The 14,109-nt window shown below is 47.9% G+C and overlaps 1 long non-coding RNA gene across 1 annotated transcript in view; it reads right to left on the minus strand.

The window, feature by feature from the left end:
* The window catches only part of LOC139059398 (uncharacterized), a 37,696-nt gene that overhangs the window by 5,378 nt on the left and 18,209 nt on the right, over positions 1-14,109 (minus strand). The window contains exon 2 of the long non-coding RNA XR_011514138.1: positions 428-566. This is a non-coding gene — a long non-coding RNA (uncharacterized lncRNA). The remainder of the gene's footprint in view (positions 1-427; positions 567-14,109) is intronic.

The raw sequence follows: 14,109 nt of genomic DNA on the forward strand, positions 1-14,109 counted from the left end.
CCAGCGACGCGTCTTGCTCGACCACTCTTCTTCACTTCAGGCCGCCATCTTTTTCTGAACCTATCCCCTGTTTCGCAGTACGCTGTCAGTCATATAAAGAATAACACGTTTTCCTCTGTGATTCACACAAGCATTCCTTAGTTTAGCCAAGCTCCTCTACACATAATTTATTTTACTATGTAGGCCGTAATTGACCAAAAACGAGATATCCTGAATCTTATTAAGGCTATGGCTAGGACATGCATTTCATGTATATCGTTGTGGGCAACGTTGCAAACTGGGAGGCTGCACAATATGTATGCACTTAGAGAATGTGCACCGTCAGGTGACCTGTCGGGCGACGCGTATATCACAAAGCATTGCACATAACTCTTAACAGGCATGAAGCTTCCTACAGATATCCTTAAATCAGACATTTCCCACTCACACAATCTAGTTCATAAGTCCATATCCCGTTGATATTGCATGTGAAGATGTCGTTGTCTTTCGGGGCCCAGAGCACACAGCACTTAGAACTTGCTTGTAGTCCCCTCAGGTTTATAAGATGTTCCCTGTGCAGTTGATACCTGCGAGTCGTGGCAATACAATTGTAGGCTTGCAAGTGAACAGCTGCGGAATAAAGTCTTTGTGCTAGAAACTGCTTAAAGGCAATGACGCTCACTAAACAGTGACATAATTTTGGACTAGGGAACGTCAGCGGTCGCCATCGCCGTCGCCTTTTGTCCACGCGTAACCGCCTGCGAAAAAAAAAAGAATGCAGAAACTCTACTGGAGTTGTCTAAGTATGCTGCAAGCGTATGCCGAAATTTCAAGTTGGCCCACCTCCAAATTTCAAGTTGAGCTACCACCAGATTTCAATTTGGCCATCCCCAAATTTAAGTTGGCCCACCCCCAAGTTTATGTTGGCCCATCCATAAAAGGGAAGTTGGCCCACCCATAAATGACAGGTTCGGCCACCACCTAATTTCAAGTTGGCCCTCTTGCAAATTTCAAGTTGGCCTGCAGCAAATTTCAAGGTTTCCCACCCCTAAATTTCAAGTAGGACTCCTCGCACTACTTCAAATGCTTTGGGCTAGGAAACTAGCCCGTCCTGAAGGACCTGAATATAGCGTTCCATACCATACCCAATATATCCTTGTGAATATTATATATTTATTGGGGGGTGCGGGGGGACGGTGGGGTTTGATTTTGTTCTTATCGCTTATAAAGTTACCAATTATCAACATTTTCACTTCTATAACGATTAAATGCATTCGCAAATTAAGCTTTTTTGTGTGTAGATACAAGGCACTACACTTCTCTCGTGACGGGGCTGGGGTACTCGCCAAAAAATGCTTCCGCTTTAATAAAATACATACACAAACGCGAGCATGCAGTGACACACGAGCCACGCTGTTGGAGAACCGCCACGAACCCTTTTCTCGATGGAACACGACGAGCGGTCTTTTATAATGTAAATTGATTGGCGATTGAGCAACGCACATCTGCTGGCCGAGAGCGCGAGCGCACAATCGCTCAATGCTCGAGACAAAAGATCCGACTACCATGGCCTACTTTATCTGCATGTTGAATCCAGCGCTACAGCCTACGTTGTCGTTCTTGTTTATGTTGCAAAGCAACAATGATAGAGTTGCGTCCCTTCTTTGTTCAAGGGCACAATGGTCGCTTGTCCACCTCCTTTAGAATCTACGCGCTCTATTGTTCCCCGACTAAGAGCCAAAGCTGGGTTCAACAGACAATTAAAACACGGAAAGCACGGAGGAATGAGTATATTGCCTTGAATAGAATTAAAGAAATAATTAGAAATAGTGCTTAATTGTCCAAATGTGTTAATTAAAAAAATGAATGCGCTATGAGAGCGGAAGAAAATACAATTTGCCGCTGGTCGCACCTGAACCAGCAAGCTCCGGCTGTCGTGTACGTTGCTATGTTCTGATAACGTATCTCGGTTAGTTGGCCTGTGTGGGTGTGTGCTAAGCGTGTCACTTGGAGTGTTGGATAGCCCCATTCGTGACCAAGGCGGCGGAGGCGAAGCATCCTTTGAACTGCAGACGTCACAAAGCATCCAATCTTAGGAGTATGTGACAATCAAACCCTGGAAAGCAATGCGATTTTTACACAGTCTAGAATTTCACAAAGAGAATGAAACACTCATTCATCATAGTTTACCAGATTCATTCAGATAAGCAATTCATATCACTTGTGCTTTTATTTGTTCTTATTGTTGTTATTAAAAATCAAGCCCAATTGTTTTCCGTGATAAGTATTGAACAAAGGTGAAAACGACTTGAGCTTGACGCGACGTAGCGTTCTGACAAGAGCATTATTCCTTGAACTAGACATGTTGTTCTAGATTGGGGCCTACATAATTGTGCGGTAGAGCAGGAAAGCACGGATTTGATGCCCATTCGTGTTTCTTCAAGTCCTATGTTGTGATCTTCAGTGCATGTTTACGAGCCGTATATGCTTATGTTCTATAGTAGCTGTCCCACACCCCGTGAACGAAGCGCCAACGCCGGGCCAAATTTCAAATCCGACTAATCAGCCTCTGAAACTAACGCCACGAAAGCACAGACAATTAATAAGATGCCTTCTGGTCCGCCAGCGAATGCCGGTTGCGCTCCAAAGACCGAGTCAGAGCCCAGAGTTGTCAAAACTGAACAAAATAAATCCTTCAAATAAGGCTGTTACATTCACACACGCACACTTCGGCTAAGCATATCACAATGCAATTGAGATGGGCTTTTACAAAACTCTGGAAACTAATTAACGACAAGCACTAAGAGTTCAACACGTACAGTACATAATGAATAAGCACCGCCCACGCTGTCACGAACGGCTGTCAGAACATCTTGGTGGTATCAACTCCGCGGGAAGAAAACGCAAGAGCTTACGCCAAGGTACGCAAGATCCATACGAGGGATGGACCCTTCGAAGTGGCGGCCTACACCGCAGCAGGAGAAGATACATGTAAGGGTGTTGTTCGCGGTATCGACCTGGACATTAGCGACGCGGAACTGAAAACCCTTTTCGTCAATCACCGAAATCCGGGCCTCGTCGAGGTACGTCGGATCAAGCAGACTACAACGGTGGTGGTACTTTTTGAAGGACAAAGAGTGCCAAACCACGTTATTTGTGGTAACGTACTCATGCCCTGTTATCTCTACCGACGACAGATAGATGTGTGCTACGGCTGTGGTGAAATCGGACATAGATCCGACGTGTGTCCCAATCCGGCAAGTGTTAGAAAGTGTAGGGGCTGTGGAATCACTTCCCCACCTGAAGATCATCATTGCGATCCCAAGTGCGCTATTTGCGGTGGCGCACACCCAACTGGGGACCGAAAATGCAGCCGAAGATTCCAGATGCCTTACATTGTGAGGCAAAGGCGTCGTAGGCGCCAACGACAGCAAGCACGCTGTACACAGGTGGCCGAAGACATTGAAGACAGCAACAATTCCCAGCGCAAAGGGGTCATGCTAGAAAACGACGCCAACTTGCGCTCTCGCACGAGAGGACGCTCCAGCTCACGAGGGCGCTCCCGCTCCAGGGGGCGTTCTCGATCCAGAGGACAACCCAGCTCTGGAGAATCTTCTGGTGTTGACCCGCAACCCCGAGGACCTGGGTCAAGATCGAGGTCCCGTTCACAGTCGACCCCAAGAGCAACCTGGGCCGATCGAGTCAAGAACGGAGGCCTTGGGAAACCAGCACAACCGACAAGGGCAAGGTCCAGGAGTACTAATGGTAGGGCACAGCCGGAACGTGAGTCAAATCCCCGAATATTGGCATTAGAATCAGAAAACCAGAAATTAAGGCAAGAACTGTCTGAGCTCAGGGAGGCTTTCAAATCCTTTAAAGAAAGGTCCGAAACACCCCGTAGTCAGATGGACACAACGGCTCCAAAACCCTTGGCCGGCAAACCTAAACGTAAAGCCCCCCACCCCGTTCCCATTAGCGAAACAGAGGAAGAAGATTTAGAAACCTCTGAGGCAGAGGAGATGGGAGAGAGTGAGGCACCCCCCAAGAACAAAAAAGTCAGAATAGCCGCAAGGTTAGCCACAATAGACAGGACTCTGGCGAAAATCATGGAGCTCATCACTAATCTAGATGCTCGAGTGGGTCAACTAGAAAGGCCCAAAGTTAAGGCAAAGGCAAGCGCAGCGGCTGCATCGGCAGTCCACGGAGGCACAAACGGCAGCCCGAGCGCGGACTCTAGGGGTTCGGGCAATCAACCAGTGGTATCATAATGGCTTCAAACGACAACAATAACATTAAAATATGGCAGTGGAATTGTGCGAGTTTCCGAAGGCGCAAGGCTCCCCTGCAGCAGCTTATTAGATCGGCCAAAGTTAAGCCGCACGTTATTCTCTTACAGGAAACACTAGCTAAGGAGGATATCTCTCTACCGGGTTACAACTCCGAAACCTTGACCATTCCAGGGGGTCGGGGAATAGCGACTTTGGTTCGAAAGGGTACCTCCTATGAAACTCACGAGCTTCCCAAGTACAAGATTGGTCTAGAAGCACAAATGATTGAACTCATTCTGAAGAACAAAAAAGCAGCTAACGTGTATATAGCTAACGTTTATAGCTCTCCGCAAGATAGGAAAAGGGATTTTAAGACCCTCTTGGGCCGCATTTCCAGTAAGGCAGATACAGCCCCACTTGTAGTGGCTGGGGACTTCAACGCTCCTAACAAAGAATGGGGCTATGGTCATCAGAGCGTCAAGGGTACTAATTTAGCAACCACGGCAAGTGAATTAAAATTTGCTCTTATTACAGATGCTAACTTCCCCACGAGAACTGGTACCTCTACTACCAGAGATACAACCCCCGATCTTACATTCCTTCGGGGAATTGAAGGCTCATGGGACAATCTGCAGGAGAATTTAGGAAGTGATCATTACATAATTGAAGTCATCTTACAGACGCAACCACCACCACTAAGGAAATATGAGTATGTGGACTGGGATCTCTTCCGTAAGTTGCGTAAGGAAACCAGCATAGATGACGAATCTTATGAGGAGCTCTTAGATCAACTAAAGGCAACGATTAAGAAAGCTACTAAAGCAGTCTCAACAGAAATCGAAGTCCCAAAAATGGACTCCAAGCTAGCTCACATGCTGGAAGCGAAAAATTCTCTCCTAACCAGATGGAAGAGTCACAGACTCAATAGAAGACTTAGAGCCAAGGTTGCCCAAGTTAATCGTGATATCGAGACATACGCGGCTCAGCTTTCACGTCAACAATGGGACGAAACTTGCTCAGAAACAGACGGCAGATTGCGCAGAGGAGGCAAATGGAATCTATTGAAGAGCCTACTTAATGACAAGCTCTCCAGAGGTACTACAAACCTCGCCATAAACAGACTCGTCAATAAACAGATAGCTATAGGGCGGACAGCAAGAGAGGTCGCAAACGACCTCGCACACATGTACCTGCCACTTAAAGATGAATATGAAAACGAAGAAGAAGTAAGCGAACCTTACTCCGGAATATCGCAACCGGACTTGGACAGTGACTTCACTGCAGCTGAGGTAAGGCATGTACTTTTTAATTTAAATGGGAGATCTGCCCCGGGTCTGGATGGCATCACAAATAAACTTTTGCGAAACCTGGATGATGATGCCATAGACATAATCACGGTCAAAATTAATAGTCACTGGAGATCCGGCACTGTCCCACCGGAATGGAGGGAGGCCAAGGTGACGTTTATACCGAAACCCGGGAAACCACTAACAAAGGAGAACCTCAGGCCCATATCACTTACATCCTGTATTGGCAAAGTAGCCGAACATGCTATTCATAACAGGATAATAGAACACATAGAAAACCAGGAGCTTTTCAGGCACAATCTCATAGGCTTTCGGAAGGCATTATCCACACAGGACGCCATGCTCATGATCAAACGGGCTATTATTGACGACCCTAGCAGGGACGTAAAGGGCATCCTGGGTCTGGATCTTAACAAAGCATTTGATACGGTTGCACATAAACATATCCTACATGAAATCTCAACCTTGAACCTGGGAAGCAATTTTTACAATTATGTGAGGTCCTTTCTAGCTAATCGGACAGCTCGGGTCAAACTCGGGATAGTCACAGGCGGTCCATACAATTTAGGCAACAACGGCACACCACAAGGTTCAGTATTGTCCCCACTCCTCTTTAACATTGCCATGCACAGGCTCTCGGAGGAATTGTCCAAAATTCCGAGCTTGGGGCACGTCATATACGCTGACGATATCACAGTGTGGGTCCCAAGGGGGTCACTCGCAGCAGTAGAGCAGACACTACAGGCAGCGGTAGACACCACAGAATCCTTCCTTAAGGGCACCGGACTCAGGCTATCACCTAGTAAATCTGAGCTGCTGCTTTTTAGACAGGGGAGACAAGGTGTTAGAAACCTTGTGCCTTTAGAAACTCTGCCAATAAAAATCACAGACAACACAGGACGGGTCATACCCAGAGTAGAGCAAATAAAAATTCTGGGTCTTCTCATTGACGCAAGGAGCTGTAACGCTACAGCCCTGAACCGTCTCACAGGTCAGGCCAACAGTACTTTAAAGCTCCTGGGCAGGGTTTCAAACCGAAATGCAGGCCTCAAGGAGGACGATCTCATCAGAGCATATCATGCATTTTTCATCAGTCATGTGACGTACATTGCATCATACCTGAACTGGGGAAAAGGAGAGAAGGCTAAGCTAAACGCACTTATACGCTCCGGACTCAAAAGGGCTCTGGGACTCCCGCATGGAACGAGTACCGAACTCCTCAACAAGTTAGGACTGCATAACACTATAGATGAGCTCATTGAGGCGCATTCGATGTCACAAATTGCAAGACTCTCCAACACTAAGTCAGGGTGTAAAATTCTAGATGAAGTCGGAATACTGCCTCGAGGAGGAGACGTCTCTAAGCTCAAAATACCCAAGGAGGTGGAGACACAATTAGTTGTGGACCCCATACCTAGAAATATTCATCCTGTGTACAACAAAGGCAGAAGGGACGCCAGGGCCAAATGCATTCTGGGTAAACTGCACCAACAACACAGCTCAGCTCTTTTTGTCGATGCGACTCGTTATGGATCGGGCAACCGCTACGCTATTGCCGTGGTCGATGAGAGCGGTAAATTAATAAGTGCGGCGTCACTAAGAACGAGCTCCATTCATGCCGCCGAAGAAGCAAGCATAGCACTTGCAATTACAATGAGGAGAGGCTCCACAATTTTCTCCGATTCCCGTACAGCTATTAGGAATTACTCAGCCGGCTTCATCTCAGCGGAAGCACACAAGTTACTTAAACACAGTATTAATACTGATAATTACGACCAACTGGATAGCTCACACCTAGTCTGGTTTCCGGCTCATCAGAGCCACTCGGTCAGCCCCAGTGGCTGCAATCCTAACGAGCAAGCTCACTCTGCTGTGCGAGATCTCACATGCCGCGCATCAGATCAGGAACTGCTCCAGGATGACTGCGGCTCCTACAAAGACCCACTTACTACTTTTCACGAGATCACCTCACATTATAGGGACGGCAGGAGATTTTTTCCTCCCCCCCATCAGAAGCTCAACCGAGCTCAGACAGTCACATTAAGAATGATTCAAACTAAATCTTATCCCACACCTTTTGTGCTTAACAAAATTGACCGGGACTTTCCCGCGGAATGTAAAAGTTGCGGACACACTCCGTGTCTATTTGATCATATGTTCTGGCTGTGCCCCAACCAAAGGGCTTCGGATCTCAACAGCGAGGAGGACTGGAGTCGGCGCATATCCAGCGATGTCCTCCAAGATCAACTCCTGGCCGTCCGGAGAGCTCACGACATCGGGAAAGCCTTTGGCCTACCGGTGCCTACGTGGGCGGAGCCACCAACATAGCCCGGGGGCTTGTGCCCTCGGACCCTAGTTTCTCTGGACTAAAATAAAGTTCTTGCCATGCCATGCCATACCGCCCACGCGCCCCGTACAGATGGTAAACCAGCGAAGCTGAAATGTGCGGCCCCAGTGTTTATCGCTGGGTTAATTCCGACGCTTTATTAAACTCTTTTTCAATTATAGGTTCCATCTTTGTGTTTCTTAATGCGGTTACACGCAGGTTTGGCTTGGGCTTATCACATTGTTTATTTAAAATGCCGCACGTTCGGCTTTGCATAATCGCCATCCTGTAGAGGTGCAATGAGCAGTGATTCGTTGTGTTAATCCAGCGGGTTCACCAAAGTCATTCTGAATTATGTTACGCATTTGTGTTTCATAATGCGTTAAACATAATATTTATGAGTCGATAATGCACTGTAGTTACCAAGCGACACAGCAGGGCCGCACATTTCTTTTAATAAAAGACAGGAACCCATTTTCGAACCTATCCCGAAGTCGGAGAGAGATTGCTGAGCGCGCGCTCTGCTGGGAGAGAGAAACAACGTCGCTATCGGCGTAGCCAACGGCCCGCCGCACCTTCCGCCGGATGATTCCTGTGGTTGGACTGCGAGTGTTTTGCGTAAGCATATACAGCTTCGCTGTAATGTGTAGCTATGTATATGTTTTAAATGCTTTAGGATTTCATTGCCTAACCAAGGAGAAATTCGTCCGTCCGTCCGTCACGCAAGACGAACGCAATAGCTCATAACCGCTACCCTCCCCCCCCCCCCCCGGAACAACATGTAATACCCCTGCAGTAGGGTTTCTGGGGTCGGACCACGAGCGTTTCGCCTAGGCACAGACAGCTTCGCTGTAATAGGAGCCCCAAGTGTCCACTCATACTCCCCCGTGTTGGCCTTGAGCGAGACGTCCTCGGTGTAGCTCGAGGCAGATCTCGAAGAAGGAACTTCTTCTGAAAATGCAGACACTCGAGAAACTTGTCGGCCAGCTTGTTGGGGAATCCCCGTCTTCTGCAGGCGGTCGGCCTACGCGTCACGTCTTTTCACCGGCGCGTTCTGATAGTCTCTAATTCCACAACGGCGCTTTTACAGCCTCCGCAGGCCTTTCTCGAACTTTCTGATGGAGTCGTTCTCCCACAGCATGAAGAAAGCCTGGGAGTACTCTAGACATTTCTCGTGTTTTCGGGCGCGGCCACTGGAAGGTCTTCGAGGGAGATGGTGACTTATCCGTTGGCGCACGCCAGGGCTGTCGCCCTCCCCTCTCTCTATGCTCGCCGTGTATCGAGGCCAGAGAGGGTGCTTCGGCACGCGCCCTCGCGCTTTCTCTTCTTCGCGTATCTTGTAGAAGTTTCTAGTCTCCGTTGATCGCACCGGTTGTCTGCGGCGTATGCGCTCTCTGCTTCTGTCGAAGCTGTCGAAAGCCGACGTACTCCTTTGCTGGCTTTGCGGATACGCGGCGCGCGCTTTCATTATGCGCACTTTTGTGAGAGTAGCAGCGTTCTTCAGTAATCAGGTATAGAATGAGAACGTGAAATATCTCAAACAATATTGATTACTAGTTCTCGGGCCTTATAGCGTATAACTATTCCAATATGTTTCTATTCCAATCTCCTGACGTCAGGTTTGCCTAACCATCGACGTAAGCATCGGGAGGTCACCCGCAGGGTTGTCTGAACAGACCCATCAAACACTCTCCTCGTTCGCGGAAGGTACCTTTTGTTTTCTTGAAAAACAAATGACGTTGCCTAGACTGAGCGGGTTTTCTTATCCAATCAGCTGTCAAGAGGCGAGGAGCACGCTTAAGCGGAGGGGGATTCGATGGGGTCGAGCCACTGCCCTGAATATCGATAAGCGGATGAAGAGGGTGGTGCCGGCGTCTCTGATTGGTCCGATTTCCCTTACATAGCTTGTGGTGAGTGGTCCAACATCGCTTCCGTATGCAACAAAGCCTAAGAATGTCGCTAAAACGGATCCTCAGCAAAGAAGAGTTGGCAGAACGAGGTCATAGACGTGCCGAAAGTGCTTGAAAACGTTACACGACCACGCAAAAAGTTTTATTATACGCAAATAAACCCACGCTATCCGGCAAGTGCGAGTGTAGCCATTGCCTGAGCGATCGGCGCCAGCCAACTTTTATTCCATTCGGAACGAGGCAGCCTGCGCCTATTCAGAAGAAAATTCAGCTTTGTTCGGCAAATTAATGCATCTTTAAGGCGTGCACATCATTTTGACGCGGTGGGTTTTTGTGGTTTTGTGACGTCGCGTGACAGGCAGGTGAAGTGGGTGCAGCCCGAAAACTTTTGACCGCTAGCCGAGGACAAATGGCGAAAAGGTGTCAAATCAGAAATTACTATTTTTCTTTTGTTCAGTCAAATCATGCATGATCAGTGTGTACACGTCACATCAGATGGGGAGCTATCGCGGTTTTCGTGACGTCGCGTGACAGACAGGTGAAGTGCGGGTAGTCCCAAAAAGTTTTTGACCAATCGCGGAGGGCTGATTGTGGAATCGTAATAGAAAAGTTGAAAATAGTTTTACGTTATACGTATGCCATGCAAACAGCACATTCTAAAACGTGTTGGGTTAACCTTCATAGGCACTAAGTTTCTCTGGCTTGGTTGGTTTGCATTGTCAGTTTTCCACGTCTGGCAGCGATTATGTTGAAGGTGGTAACAGAAGAATGCGTCAACACTTTCCGTGCCGGGAAGCCAGTGTGATAGCAAGAGCAGATGTTCCAACTATAAGTTTTATGAATGTCTGTGAGCCGATATGCCAATATTTATTCTGAGATTGTAAGCTGGGACGAATTCTGAAAGTTCCATGCCAGTTAGCGGATGTCGTTACGTCACTCTTTCCAGTATCATTAGAGGAGGTGAATATTTTATGAATGCACTTAGAATGAAGGCCGCTTCACACTTCCGAGTATTTCTTAACTTCCTTTTTCATTTGCTCAGTGAAGATCAGTTGGAATGTCAGAATTGCGGGTTTTTTGTGGATACATCCGCCGGAGTCTACAATTCGAAACAAAGGATCTGTTTCCCGGAAATTACATTTCTGGGACTATGATTAGGAGTAAAATATTTCACTAATGGAGTTTAATGCAGTCATGAAATGCTTATCTAAATGAAGAGGAAAACGTGAACAAGGTGAATGCTGGAGCCAACGTTTCGACTAGAGGACTTGTCTTCTTCAAGGCGACGTATGCTTCAAGGCGACGTAGGCTCCATCATTCACCTTGTTCACGTTTTAACGCGATAGCGTTAAGGAGCTCGTGTCGCAGAAAAGCCGGTGTCGTCGGCGTCGGTGTCGACGTCGGCGTTGGCGGCGTTGGCCGTGAGCGATAAATCCCAGCAGGCATTTCACGAATAAAAAACAACTTGCAAGATGGACTGGGTGGGAATCAAACCAGGGTCTCCGGAGTGGCAGACGGAGACACTACCACTCAGCCACAAGTTCGACGCTTCAAAGCGGTACTAAAGCGCCTCTAGTGAATGCGGTGTTGCCTTAGAAACGAGTTGTTTCTAAGGCTCAGGCGTGCGTCGCTTGCTCAGGTGCACCATTCATTGCCGCGCCGAACGCTGCGTTGCTCGACGCTCACCGCGTCCGATGCGGGGCGCGTAGTCGCTGTGCCATAGCCCATTGTCTTACACCGCTTGGCGGGTCGACGGGAACGCTATCACGTTCCACTCTTGATGGCGAAGCTTAAGCGTCCTCCAATTTGTTCTCATCGTCTTCAATTTCCATCTCCCGCATTCCCCGTCTTTTCTTTGGTTATCTAAACAAACACTTTCAACGCCCAAAGCAATGTTCCACAGGTCTGTTTCTACAGCATAAATGGTGCGCTTGAACATACCTTTCCAGCAGTGTAATCACGGGATGAACAGCGGAGAACTCCGGTAATCGCACGCAACCGTTTTGCTGACTTACGCGATCACAACGCTGTGTCTACTGGCGTCATTATGACTATGCAAGAAAGTGGCACACTTTGCGGTGACAGGGCTTTCCTGGTTGTTTCTTTTTGTATTCTACACTAATCTACGGAACCAGAAAGCACGTGCTTTCTACTATACAGCGCTTTGCAGAAATAGATAACGCTCAGTAGGGCTTCCTGAAATACTATTCGGAAATGCAGTCTAAATAAGGCAAGCCCTTGTAGCGCACCAAGGGCTTCGCGATCTTATTTTTTTTTAAGCGCTGTTTCAGTGCAAGAATACAGATCTTTGTCGCCGACACATCTACGTTACCGTTGTTTAATCGCTGCTTTCTTGTTTTCGCTTAGCACCTAATTGACATTAATACTTGTACCTACGAAACAAAATTCCATATTGTATGGCCCCCTTCCCCCTCCCCCCCCCCCGCCACTTCTCCGCATGTGCGCGCTTTGCACCATGCATAAATAATATTCGCTCTACGTAAACTATTTTTTATCGCTCATGCACTCGGTTCTCAGCTATAGCCTCTCAGCAGGGCATGTATTCCGTCCCGCCTCTTGTCTGAGAGAAAATATTTCTTCTACTCATTATTTTCGTAGTCCATGTCTTCGTTTCAGACTGCTTCCTCTTCTATTCCTGTTCGCGTTTGTCGGACATAAAGCAACTCTAGTTCAGTTGCAGACTCCAACCGCTAAACATCTCCGGGAGGGATTAAGAACCAGCTCGCACTTAAAAATGACGCAGCGCCATCATGTCGCTCTCAAGCTGGCTAAGAGCGGATCACTGCTGCTACCGTGGGCTCTCGTGGCTTCGGTTCCACGCACTTCTAAATACGCACCGGTGGCCCGTGGCTTGCCAGTGACGCCGGACATCCTGGAGCGCGCCTTCTTCCATTCGCGGGCCCCCCGCCGGCCAGGAATGGAAGGAGCAAGGGTAGAGAAAGAAAGAAAGAGAGAGGCTCGCAGCCCTGGTGCAGCTCTTCATTACGCAGGGTTCGAAAGCACTGGCGCGTAAACGACGCCGAGGTGCGCACCCCAATTTGCGAGGTGCCACATCACAGATGTATTCTCCTACAGCAGAAGCCGCGGAGTGCTCACAGTGCAGGGAAAGAATAAGCGAAGCACGAAAAAACAACCACTGTGCACAGTATAAGAACGAAATGGTGCAAAATGCACAAACAATTGAGAATAATAAACAAAGAAAACGTCCCCTAGCCGGTCACGCGCCTCGCATGCACTATATATAAAGAAGAAGCGAGCAAGACGTTGCGCATCCGGATCTGCTGCTCTGGTCAAGCGGAAGAGAGGCGACAAAGGTAGCACGGAGAAAGGACAACAGGACTGCGGGTATTCCCGCACCTCGTCGCGTGGTCACCGCCGTTCTGGAAGTACACTGCTGGCTTAAGCACTCGCTTACGGTCCGCTGGCTACATCGGGGGCAATAGTGCTCGATAACAAGGGCACCTGTAGGCTTGCGGTTTGTTGACATTACCCAGAGTACCAAATGAGTGAGTCACATCAAACTGACGAAAGCGTATTTCATAGGGTAGATTGTACGAAATATTTTCAAGCTGTTATTCATGCCATTCACAGAGAGTATTTAGGGCGTCCGGGTTAACGTTAGCCGACTTGTCCAAGATAAAAAGTTAAGAAGTTTAGAAAGCACGGTGCAAGATGCGATCTTAAAACTCGTGGAGTTCGGTCACCAAGCCACGGACAGCGGAACATTTCCGTTCCTAAAATATTACCTTAACGCGTATTTCTTAAAACATTTTTTAACGACTTGGTTAACGTAAGCTGGGCACGCGTATAAATAGCGCATTTGCTAAACACATCAGCACTTGCCCCTAGAGCGCAATTGCCGTTGGCAAAGCATGCTTTACAGGAGAAAATAAAAGTGCCATCACCATCGCGAAAAGCAACATGACAACAAGAACAACAAACAAAAGCTTAGTGATGGTTTATGGCCACTAAGTTACAGCTAATAGCTGTGTGAGTAATATTTTGTAGCGTTGAACTTGCGTTTAGTATTTGGTGCGCTATTTTCTCACCTTCTAAATGACGTCTTGTTTTATCGTCCATTTATTACTTTTACAACGGAGGCTTTGTCAGGCGACAGCGCTTTCCTTTTCATTTTATTGTGATGGCAATTCTATGGGCCCTCCAGGCAAATTATCGCCGTCGTCTTCGGCATCGTCGTCATGGTTGGCATCAGTGCTGACGTCGACGTCACCTTGAGGTTCGAAGTGTGATAAGATCGTGGCCATCCGCCGCCTGCTGTAGGTGGGAGGCTAAGCCTA

The sequence above is a fragment of the Dermacentor albipictus genome, chromosome 1 (assembly GCF_038994185.2).
Source record: "Dermacentor albipictus isolate Rhodes 1998 colony chromosome 1, USDA_Dalb.pri_finalv2, whole genome shotgun sequence".
NCBI lineage: Eukaryota > Metazoa > Arthropoda > Arachnida > Ixodida > Ixodidae > Dermacentor > Dermacentor albipictus.